Source organism: Acinonyx jubatus, chromosome B1 (genome assembly GCF_027475565.1).
Source record: "Acinonyx jubatus isolate Ajub_Pintada_27869175 chromosome B1, VMU_Ajub_asm_v1.0, whole genome shotgun sequence".
NCBI classification, from domain to species: domain Eukaryota; kingdom Metazoa; phylum Chordata; class Mammalia; order Carnivora; family Felidae; genus Acinonyx; species Acinonyx jubatus.
In genome coordinates, this window is record NC_069382.1 from 40,146,585 (window position 1) to 40,159,324 (window position 12,740).

A 12,740-nucleotide genomic window follows, 5' to 3' on the forward strand; every position below is an offset into this window, starting at 1 on the left:
ATGGCCCACCCTCTTTGTGATCATCTCTTAATAAGCCAGACATAGAAGCCTGGGTACGGAGGCGGAGGAAACAGTGTCAATAGCGTCCCTTATCAGATGAGGAAGCTGCAGCTGTGTTCTCACTGCCCCAGGAAGCTTGGGGGTTGGCTCCTTCTATCTTTACCCCTTTAACCTCCTGGCTGGTTTAAAAAAATTTTTTTTAATGTTTTATTTATTTTTGAGACAGAGAGAGTCCGAGCATGAGCAGGGGAGGGGCAGAGAGAGACAGCGAGACACAGAATCTGAAGCAGGCTCCAGGCTCTGAGCTGTCAGCACAGAGCCCGACGCAGGGCTCAAATTCAGAGACTCAGGGCTGGAACTCACAGATGCGGGGCTCCAACTCACAGAGCGAGAGATCATGACCTGAGCGGAAGTTGGATGCTCAACTGACTGAGCCACCCAGGCGCCCCAGACCACCTGGCTGTTTTACACGGAGGGATTGGGGTTGGGGGAGGACCTCTAGGGACCAAAATAAACAAAGTCAATGTTGCTTGTTCAACCAAGAAGTCAAGGACAAAGGAGATAAAGATTTTTTTTTTTAAAAAACAACACTTTTATTTAAAATTTGTCATCTATGAATGATAATCTGAGAGAATGAACACTCTCTGAAAAGAGGGTAAAATCTCTCAAAGACTAAGGATCTCAAAACATTATGTAATGAAGCTGGGAACATACTTGGCACAAATATTCATTATTTCAACCCATATGTCTTGAGTGTCGCAGGGGTGGCCAACAATGTACCTGGCAGTCCTATCCCAGCCTTCCCAGGCCCTGAGGGAAGCAAGCAGTTCAGTAAGCAGCTTCAATACAGGGGGATAAAATACAACAGGGAAAGTGTGTGTGTAAGGGGGGTGGAGGTAAATAGGAACACAAGTCTGGCAACTGGGTCTAGGTAAATTACACTTTAAAAATGTACTGAATAGTTCATAATGTCTGTTTTTTCAGTACATTTATTTTGAGGTAGACAGAGTTTCCCCAGACTCTTATCTGCTGGAGAGGGGGAAAGGTCAGGTGTTTAAGCGATGAACCGCGAAGATGCTTTAGCAAACTTTTTTTTTGGGGGGGGGGGGCAAAAGTTGAAGTTGCCAGACGATTTTGAGTTACCAGGAAAATAGCCACTTCTAGAATGAGAGAAAGTAAAAGCATATTTCTGTGCTGCATCTCTATCTTCAAGGTAAAGAACTCCTCCTGACCTCACCCACACACCCACGCAGTCCTTACAGACCCTCTCTGCCAGGCCTTTTAAAGAATTACATGTAAAAGCTTTATGTACGTTAATTCTGTTCCACACTCCAAAGGCTCTCTTCCCAGCAAAGGGTAAAGGGTGCCGTTGCCAGCATCTTCCTGAAGGAAATATCACTTCTGTGAGAAGTGAGCCTGCCAGGAGAGAAGGATACAAAGCATTCAAGGCCTGGGACAGGGGGAGGAGAAGGGAGGGCTAGGATTTGCCGCGGTCCTGTTTCCCCACTATGAATTCGGAAGCAAACACAGTCTGGGTAAAGATCCTGGAGGGAGAGGAAACGCTCACAACCTGGGCAACAAAACCAAGCCTTGCCTGCGCAGAAAAAGTAATCGAGAGGGCTCAGCCTGTGGGCCCTCGGAGAGTTCAGCTTCATTCTGAGGAGCAGGACTGGGAACTAGGCATCAAGCAATGGTTTTGGCCTTGGTTTTTGTCCCCCAAGAGCTTCCGAGCAAGCTCTAAGGAGAAGCAGACCCGGAGAGTGCCCTCAGGGCCCGGGGATCCAGCGGCCTCGCCATCTGGAAGGCGAAGCTGTCCGTCTGGCGTCTGCAAGGACCTGTCGTGTGAACACAGAACGCTTCTTGGAAGGAGTCCCAGGCGTCAAAAGTGCTGCTCACCTGCACTGGAAAGCCAGCGCGCGCGCGCACCGTGCCTCCCGGCAGCCCCCCCGCCCCTTGCCCTGCGCCCTGCTCCCCGCACTCGCTCCGGGCCTGCGGGCGCCTCCGGAAGCTCCGAGAGCCGCCCAGGCGCGCGGAGGCGTTGGGGGGGGGTGGGGTGCTCAGGTGATTGGGGGCAGTGCGGGGCGCGGGAAGCTGGTGGCGCGACACGAACCCTCCTCGGAGTCTCCGCCTACAGCGTCCTCAAACACGAGCACGGATGTCAACGAAAGCCCCGCCGTGTCCGCAAACACCACTTGCTTCTTGGGGCTCTGCGGTTTAGGAGGTCTCGCCAGACAGGAGCTGAGGGACCGCGGGGGCCGCAGGGGCCGCTGCTGGGAGGTGCTGTGGCTGAGGCCGAGGTGCATGGGGGCGGTACGCAGAAGCCAGGCCTGCCGCGCGGGGACCTTTGGCAAACCGGGAAGGACGTTCTGAGGACGGGGCAGAAGGCCCTGGCGTTCTCCACGGCAGCCCAGCCCGCCCTTCCTCCTCCCTGCCACGTCACTGCACCTCTTCTCCCTCGGGGTCCCCTGCCTGCAGATGTCTGCAGAAACCGGGTCGAAAGCAGCACCGGCAAGCAGTGGCAGTGGGCTGGGCGCCGAGGGAGAGCTGGTCGGTTCCTGGAGACAGGGGCACTTACCCTACGTAGCTCCAGGCAGCAGCTCCTTTTCTCTGAGACCACTTTCCCGGCAGGAGCTATTTATGTGCCCTTGACCCCTAGAGAGCCAGCAGGCCGGGGTGCACTGGCCCCTGGGAGGCAGCCAATCAGAAAGGCCTTTCACGTGGGACCCACTGGGGGAAATGAAAAGGATGTGACAAGAAGTGTGACTCAGGCACTTTGCCCTGGGCCGCCAGCCCTCTGCCCCCGACCTGGCCCCCTTAGGCGTAACGTCACGCTTGGGTTGTCTGTAGTTGTGGTCTGCGCTGAGGAGAGGCCGACCAGGAAGCAGACATACTCCAGGGAAGAGAGGGTTCCCACACACTGCATGTCGTTTCCCCAGGGGGGTGGGGGTGGGAACAGACTGTGCCTCTCCCTCCACACCTCTATGCAGTGACATACTGCCCACTTTGTGGCCTCTCTTAGCCCCACGTCATGGTTTCTTCCCAGCCACACTTCTGCCACTGCCTTCTTTCTGTGTTTCTGTTTCTGTGTTCATTTACTGCTCTGTACCCCTGTGGGGTGTGTGTGTGTGTGTGTGTGTGTGTGTGTGTGTGTGTGTGTGTGATCCAGAGAGAGGAGGGTCACTGGGTGGGGCACTCATTGGCCAATATAGCTCCTACAGGGCCCTTGGGCTCAGACCTCTGGTTCGGTCAGTTGTGGACAGAGTGACAGGGTCACAGGACACAAAGCACCTCCATAAGGAATCCCACCTGGTGTGCGTCCATGGCACTCCGGTGCTGGACGCGTTCCTGTTGTCTCAGGTGATGGACAGCTTTCCTCGTGTTCTTACCCCTAGCATCCTGCTCAGTCTCCTTTGCAGACCACTGTATTCTCTCTATCCCTTAAATCCTTTTTTTCAAAAATTTTAAAATGTTTATTTATTTTTGAGAGAGAGCAAGAGAGAGAGAGAGAGCGAGAGAGCGAGAGAGAGAGAGAGAGAGCATGAGCCAGGGAGGAGCAGAGAGAGAGGGAGACACAGAATCCGAGGCAGACTCCAGGGTCCGTGCTCTGAACTGGCAGCCCAGAGCCGGCAGCAGGGTGGAACCCACCAACTGTGAGATCATGACCTGAGTGGAAGTCGGAGGCCCAACCCACTGGGCAAGCCAGGTGCCCCTCTATCCCTTAAATCTTAATTCACCCCAAGTCCTCAGCCCTCTGCATTTTCACTTTCCATAAAACCTTGGATTGTGAGTAACTTGTTCTGCGAGTATTCCTCAAGATGAGTAAACATTTCTAATAAATTTTAACTTGATAAAAGAGCACGGTACCACTTGCAGTACAAGTGGTACCTGACGCGGAAGTCCCATGATCACAACCGAGCCAATGGTTCTTGAAATTTGCTTTGATATGCAAGTGCTTTGGATTATAAGTATGTTTCTGGAACAAATTATGCTCGCAAAGCAAGGTTTTACTGTATACCTTTTCCTTGGAGATCTTCATCCAATTTTGACAGTTATTCAATTACTTTCATATGCTAAATACCACATCTGTATATAGCTTAGACTCCCCCCACCCCTGTACACCAGACTCCTAGATAATGGTTCTACTTTTGATCTGGGTGGTGGGACCACAGGTGAGTTCCCTGTGTAATTTTCTGTACCTATGTTCTACTTCAATCAAAAGTTAAAAAAAAAAAAACTTCAAGAAGGTAAATTGTTAATTATATGTTGGTTTGGAGATTTGGTTCTTTCAAAAATGGCCTCGGAATGAATATATATAAAGGCAACATGTATTTTTCACGTAATATATACGGCAGTGAACCTCTTTTCATATTATAGATGTGACTCATTTTTCATCCATGGTACATGGTATTCCATTGTATGGGTCCACCATACTCTACTACACACATTTAGGTGATTCTCAATTTTTTTTTTTTTTTGCTAATAAAATGGTGCAGTTAAAACTCTTGCATACATACATTTGTGTACATGTGTGAGAATTTCTCCATGACAGATACTTAGAATGAGGACTGTTAGTTCAGAGGGTGCGTGCATTTAAAATTCTGCTGGTACCACCAAACTGCCTCCAGAAAGTCTGTGTAAGTTTCTAATTTTCCCAGTAACCTTCAAGAGTTGCCCTATTTCCATATCTCCGCCATCACTAAAATGATCACATTTTAAAATATTTTTCAATATGATAGGTGAAAAACAATATGTCATGATTGTTTTGATATTTTTAAAAGAAAATGACATGTAGTATTTTCATATATTTACTTGCCATTTCCAGTTCTTCTCAGTTAAGTGCATAGTCAAATCTTTTGCCAATTTTTACAGTAAGCCATTTGTATATTTTAAAATGAAGTAGTAGTTCTTGGGTTAATAACATTGGCACCGTGGCTATCTATCTGGAAGAAAATAAAGGTAGACCGCTACTCCACACCAAACTAACTGAAGACGTTAATTTAAAAGTGATATAACCCTAACCCTAACCCTAACCCTAACCTTTTGGGATGAGCACTGGGTGTTGTATGGAAACCAATTTGACAATAAATTTCATATATTAAAAAAAAAAATAAAAGTGATATGGGGCGCCTTGGTGGCTCAGTTGGTTAAGCCTCTGACTCTTGGTTTCTGCTCAGGTCATGATCTCACAGTTTCAGGAATTGGAGTCCCGTATTCAGCTCCCTGCTGATAGCACAGAGCCTGCTGGAGAGTCTCTGTCTCTTCCCTCTCTGCCCCTCCCCCATTCATACTGTCTCTGTCTCTCTCAAAATAAATAAACATAAAAAATTAAAAAGAGGGCTATAAATTATAAGGAAGAGTTATAGGAGAGTATTGGTATATTTTGGGTAGGAGACATTCTGCATGGTTAAACCATAGCAAAATCAACAAACAAGAGACTGGGAAAGTGTGTTTGTAAATATTGGACCACCCAAGGTCATGTTACTCCTTGTCTCAATTTTGATCATTTGTATTTTCTTTAAAAATCAGCCATTTCCTCTAAACTTGAAATTTAACAACATGAAGTTAAGCACGGTGTTCTCTCAATTTTTAAAAAACCTCCATGTTGTCTACAGTTCTTTTATTATTCCTAATACTCTGGTTGTGTTTTCTATTTTTTTCACGGTAAACCTCAGGTTTTCTTCTTTAGTTTGTTTGGCATATTGATTTTTCTTGTTGTCTAGTCCATTATTTTCTGTTTTCACAGTATGGTTTCCCCCTTTTGTTTTTCCCCTTTATGTTTGTGCCTTTTTCAGTGGAATGCTTTTATTTCATTTATTTTCAATCTCTTGTGTTCTCTAAGAAATGCATTTAAGGGGTGCGTGGGTGCTCAGTCAGTTAAGTGTCCGACTTCGGCTCAGGCCATTATCTCACGGTCCATGAGTTGGAGGCCCACGTTGGGCTCTGTGCTGACAGCTCAGAGCCTGGAGCCTGCTTCAGATTCTGTGTCTCCCTCTCTCTCTGACCCTCCCCTGTTCATGCTCTGTCTCTCTCTGTCTCAAAAATAAATAAACATTAAAAAAAATTCTTTTTAAGAAATGCATTTAAGATCATACCTTTTCCACAAAGAAAACCCATATGCTTTTATACACAGTGCTCTTATTGTCATTTATTTCTAAATAGGTTCCAGTTTTTATTTTAGTTTTCTCTTTGGTGCAAGACTTATTATTATTAGTTTTAAGATTTTGTTTTTAAGCAATCTCTACACCTGTCGTGGGGCTTAAACTTACAACCTTGAGATCAAAAGTCATATGCTACCGCTCTACCAACTGAGTCAGCCAGGCACCCCTGATATGAGAATTATTCTTAAGTGTGTTATTGAAATTTCTAAAGGATGATACTGGGGGAGGGTATGTTTTTCATCCTTTCTCCCTTATGCAACCAATACTCTGGATCCCTACAGTGTGGTAAGTGATGTGTTAGGTGCTGAGGTACAAAGGTGAACAGAAATAGCAAGGTTGCTGACCACATGGTTGTTTAATTCGGAAAATGTTGTCTTTATTACCTTTATTTTGGGGAATTTATTGAGATTTGTTTTGTTGACTAATATGTGATCCAATTTTCTAAAAAAAAAAAGTGTTTTCTCCTTTTGTTAAATTAAAGTCCTTCCACTTGAATTTCAAATACCGAGAAATGAGTGTTCAAGTCTTCTATGATTGCATTTTTCTCAAATTCGTATATTCTCTGACAACTATGTTATATATTATTGCAATACTACCTTGTTTGGTGCGTGAAAGCTCAGTGCTATTGTATCTTCTTAGTGAGTCCTGAGCTGAAATCAAGAGTTGGATGCTCAACCAACTGAGCTGTCCAGGTGCCCCTGGACTGTTTTTTTTAGATTTCTCTTCTTTTCATCTTGTTGTTCCTTTCAATAAGCTCTAGGTTGGAAGAACATATTGAAACAAAGTTGGAAGTGGAAAAGATCTACCACAAGCTAAGCAAGCTTGCTACCTAACACAGAACACAGAAAGTGGGCAGTGGGGTAGGCATTGCATATGTCAGTGCTCTCTGAAGAGCTCAGAGCTAGAACAGATTCCTACTGGCCAAGCAGTGTGGGGTCAGGAAAGAGAACTGGCTTTCTGAGTCTGAAGTGCAAGGTTCCCATCTTGGATAAATCATTTCCTGGAAATTATGAGCAGCCATGACAGTCTACAAATGGGATAGGGATCTCTGTCCACATTAATGTATCATAGAAGAAGACAACAATAAATGAACAATTTACATATGATTAATATTTTAGAACTTTCCAAACCCTTTGAACACCTTTATTTCACTTTTTCCTTGCAACAACCCTGTAGGTTGGTGTTACCATTCTCCTTATTTTACAGATAAGGAAGTGATTTCTCCAAGGTTCCTGAGTTAGTAAAAATTCAGATTCAGGACTTGAACCTAGTTTTGACTCCAAATTTCAGCATCATCTCCTGGTAACCTGTTACTTGTGAAAACATTTTGAAAACCAGAAAGCACCTTGAAAATGTAGATTTAGTGTTAATTTTCTGAAAGAGGCACTTGTGGGACTGTGCACAAATCTGCAGAAGGCTGCTGGGCTGTAGGCAGATTGAAAACTGGAGGGCAACTTGAGAGATTTTCTAGTCCAATCCTTTGCAGGTGTGAGGCAGGTAATATTGAAAACTTACAAGAGCAGAAAAGTATCTATGACTCTTTTTGAATGTCCAAGACCATAGCTTCTACAACCTTCTTTGGTAGACCCTTTCAGTGTTTTGTTACCTGCATGACAAAAAGCCTTCTCTTCATGACACCGTGTAGGTCTCTTTCCTCTTTGTAAAAAGTTCTAGGTTTGGCTTTCCTTGTCATTTGTCACTTTTCTGATTCTTTTTTCTTTATATATGCTTCTGAGTGTGCTGACTTATACTTTAGAAAAACAGCTTGATTTTTACAAGACTCCATTTCTTTTCCATTGTTTTCCTCCTGCTAATCATAGTATTAGAGAATTTTGGTCCCTTTAACATTCATTTTTTTTTAAACTGCTTAATTCCTTCCTTCTTCCTTTCAATTAAATAATTCCCTAACCATTTTCTCCTGCATTTTTTATCCCATAAAACTAATTGTCCCTTAAAAACCAAGATCAAATTGGTCATCAGGTCGAGTTTATGCCTCTAATTACCACATGCAAATTGATGGCTTCATCATTAGTCATCATGTCTAAACTACTATTTGTTCTGTTTAATTCACTAAAATTAAGCAGTTTCATTTAAAAAATTAATTCCAGTATAATTAACACACAGTGTTATATTAGTTTCAGGTGTACAGTATAGTGATTCAACAATTCTATACGTTACTCAGTGCTCATCATGATAAGTGTACTCCTTAATCCCCATCACCTGTTTCACCCATCCCTCCATCCACCTCCCCTCTGGTAACCATCAGTTTGTTCTCTATAGTTAACAATCTGTTTTTTCGTTTGTCCCTTTTTTTCTTTGCTCTTTGTTTTTTTCTTTGTTTTGTTTCTTAAATTTCACACATGAGCGAAAGCATACGGCATTTATCTTAATCTGATTGACTTATTTCACTTAGCATTGTACCCTGTAGATCTATCCATATTGTTGCAAATAGCAAGATTTCATTCTTTTTGTGTTTGGGTAATATTTCATTGTGTGTATATATATATATATATATATAACCTCTTCTTTATCCATTCATCTATAGATGAACACTTGGGTTGCTTCCATAATTTGGTGATTGTAAATAGTGCTGTTCTAAACATAGAGGTGCATATATCTTAAAAAAATTTTTTTTTAATTTTTATTATTTATTTTTGAGAGAGATAGACGGAGCGCAAGCAGAAGAGGGGCAGAGAGAAAGGAAGACACAGAAGCCGAAGCAGGCTTCAGGCTCTGAGCTGTCAGCACAGAGCCCAATGCGGGGCTCGAACCCATGAAACATGAGATCATGACCTGAGCCGAAGTCGGATGCTTAACCGACTGAGCCACCCAGGCGCCCCCATATATCTTTTTGAATTCGTGTTTTCATATTCTTTGGGTAAGTACCCAGTAGTGGAATTACTGGATCATATGGTAATTCTATTTTTAATATTTCGAGGAACTCTATACTGTTTTCTGCAGTAGCTACACCAGTTTGCATTCCCACCAACAGTGCACAAGCGTTCCTTTTCCTCCACATCCTCACCAACACTACTTTCTTGTGGTTTCGATTTTAGCCATTCTTACAGGTGTGAGGTGATATCTCATTGTGGTTTTGATTTGTATTTCCATGATGGTGAGTGATGTACAGCATCTTTTTATGTACCTGACCCATCTTTATGTCTTTGTTTGAAAAATGTCTGGGGGAGCCCGGGTGGCTCAGTCAGTTGAGCGTCCAACTTCGGCTCAGGTCATGATCTCGCGGTCCGTGAGTTCGAGCCCCGCGTCGGGCTCTGTGCTGACAGCTCGGAGCCTGGAGCCTGTTTCAGATTCTGTGTCTCCTTCTCTCTCTCTGACCCTCCCCCATTCATGCTCTGTCTCTCTCTGTCCCAAAAATAAATAAACTTAAAACAAAAAAAAAAAAATTAAAAAAAAAAAGAAAAGAAAAATGTCTGTTCATGTCTTCTGCCCATTTGTTAATTGGATTATTTGGATTTTTTTTGGTGTTGAGTTGTACAAGTTCTTTATATATTTTAGATACTAATCCTTTATCAGATATGTCATTTGCAAATATCTTCTCTCATTCAGTAGGTTGTCTTTTAGTTTTGTTGATTGTTTCCTTTGCTGTGCGGAAGCTTTTTATTTTGATGTAGTCCCAATAGTTTATTTTTTAAAATTTTTCTTTAAAAAAATTTTTAATGCTTATTTATTTATTTATTTATTTTGAGAGAGAGTGAGAGCGCACAAGCAGGGGAGGGGCAGAGAGAGAGAGAGGGAGAGGAAAATCCCAAACAGGCTCTGCACTATCAGCAAGGAGCCCAATGAGGGGATCATGAGATCATGACCTGAACTGAAATTAAGAGTCAGATGCTTAACTGGCTGAGCCACCCAGGTGCCCCAAAAAGTTTCATTTTAAAGGTCACTGGAGTCTAAAGCATCTTGGTTGGCTATGAATCACAAGAAGTAAGGAAGTCTCAATTTCCCATTGACAGAGGACAGAGCTATTCCTTTCCCAGAGACTCTCAGGGATGGAAATTCCATGGTACTTTTGCTTGCTGTCTTAGTTCAGGCTGCTATAGAAAAATACCATCATCTGGGTGGTTTAAAAAATAGACAACTATTTCTCATAGGTCTGGGTCAAGATGCCAGCATGGATGGATTCTGGTGAGAACCCACTTCCTAACTTGTAGTTGGCTACCTCCTTGCTGTGTCCTCACATGGTGGAAAGGGAGGTATCTCTGATCTCCTCTACTCATAAGGGCACTAATCCCATCATTGAGCCCTCATCCTCATGACCTCACCTACATCTTATTACCTTTCAAAACCCCACCTCCAAATACCATCATCTTGGGGGATGGGACTTTAACACATGAATGCGTTAATTTGGAGTAGAGTAACATGAAGCCACCTGGAGCTCTATTTCCTGCCTTGAGGGGAAAACCCATCTGTAGGAGAGAATAAGGCCACAGGATATAGAGAAGCAGGAGAAAAGATAGAGACTGGGATAAACACACACACACACACACACACACACACACACACACACACACCTCTCAAAGTAGTGTTGGAATCTACGGACCTACTGGGTCATTGGGGACCAGCTACCACTTTCGGTTACAGGAGCCAGTAAATTCCTTTTCCTGAAGCTGACTCAGGTGGAGTTTCATCTCTCGCAACCAGAATCCCTGATCTACAGAGCTCTCTTCATACCCTCTACACTTGTCCTTTGGTTATCTCATCTGCTCTTAGGACTTCAACTTCACCTGAGTACTGATGACTTCCTTGTTATATTCCATACCAGACCTCCTTCCTGAGCTCCAGCCAGATTCCTGCAGGAATTTCCACTTTCATGGCCCATGAATACATTAAGTTCTGTAAGTCCATGACATCATCATTTTCTTTGCTTTGCTTCCAACTAACAAAATTCTTCTACATTCTCCTATACCAATTGATATGATTAGTGTTTTCACAGTTACCCAGATTGAATGTCATTCTAGACTTCTCTCTCTTCTACTGTAATTTGCACCCACCTCCAATCTAAGTGGTCATCCCCTTCTTTCAGACTTGCTCATTACTAACCTTTTGCTTTTCAAATCCACAATATTGTTTTATATTGCTTATAGTTCCTCACTGATGTTTGAGTTCATCTTTTATCCCCATGAATATGGTTGTTTTACAGCCTGTGCCTATTAATTCCACCTTTTGGAATACCTTACTTTCTGTTATCTGTTGCTTCTATTGCTTCTCATTCTTTTTCTCCTTATGTGCCTAGTTAACTTTATGCTGGACATTTTATTTGAAAATTATTTCTAGAAATCATTTGAGGCCTGGGGAGTCCTCTTTCTTCAGAGATGATTTTAGTTCTGTCCACCAGCAGTCTGGATTGCTTTAATCCAATTTACAAGCTTGAAATTTTCAGAATCATCCACATGATTAGAGGCTGACCTAAAATCTGTATGTGAGGGCTTGGTTTACTTCTAATTCTTTTTTACTCCCAGAGTCCTGACCCTAAAGGAGGGTGGTTTACCAGATTTCTCAACCTTCACAGTCATTGGACTCCAACTTTTGTGCCACTGGTTCCACCAGGCAAGAGATGTTTAACCATTTTTGTCTGTTGGCAGTCTTATGGGTCTATGGACTCCTCAGAACAATGTTTTTAAAATCATAAAATAAATAGGTTTACAAAGGAAACCTATTATATTGAAATAAAGTCAGCAAAACACTGATTAAAAATTTGTGTTACAGTGGCGGCAGCGTAGTTCACCCGGTTGGCTGCCTGATTCTTGATTTTGGCTCTGGTCGTGATCCCAGGGTGATCCCACTGAGCAGGGAGCTGCTTAAGATTTTCTCTCTCTCTCTCTCTCTCTCTCTCTGTCTCTGTCTCTCTCTCTTTCTGCCCCTTTCCTCTGCTTGCACTCTCTCTAAAATAAAATAAAAAGTTAATGGGGCCCCTGGGTGGCTCATTCAGTTGAATGTCTGACTTCAGCTCAGGTCCCAATCTCATGGTTCGTGAGTTTGAGCCCCGCATCAGGCTTGCTGCTGTCAGCACAGAGCGCTCTTTGGATCCTCTGTCTATCTCTCTCTCTGCCCCTACCCTGCTTGCACACACTCTCTCAAAAATAAGTAAACCTTTAAAATGATAAAATAAAATAACTTAAAAAAATGTGTGACACAGTAATGCATGTGCTTCTTTGTTAATGTGTTAGATAGAAAGTTCTAGCAGCAGGTCTAATACAAACCGTAATGTAGAATTACAGCACAGAGCCCGATGAGGGACTCGAACTCAGAAACCATGAGTCCATGACCTGAGCCGAAGTCGGACACTGAGCCACCCAGGCACTCTTATTTTTTTTTTAAGTTTATTTATTTATTTTTGAGAAAGAGAGAAACTGTGAATGGGGAAGGGGCGGAGAGAGAGAGGGAGGGAGAGAGAGAATCCCAAGCAGGATCCACACTGTCAATGCAGAGCCTGATGTGGGGCTCGATCATGAGATCATGACCTGAGCCAAAGTCGGACACTTAACTGAACTGAGCCACCCAGATTCCCAAGATGTAATTTTTTCTTAATCAATGTCATAGTCCCCCCGACCCCCCAAATTGAAT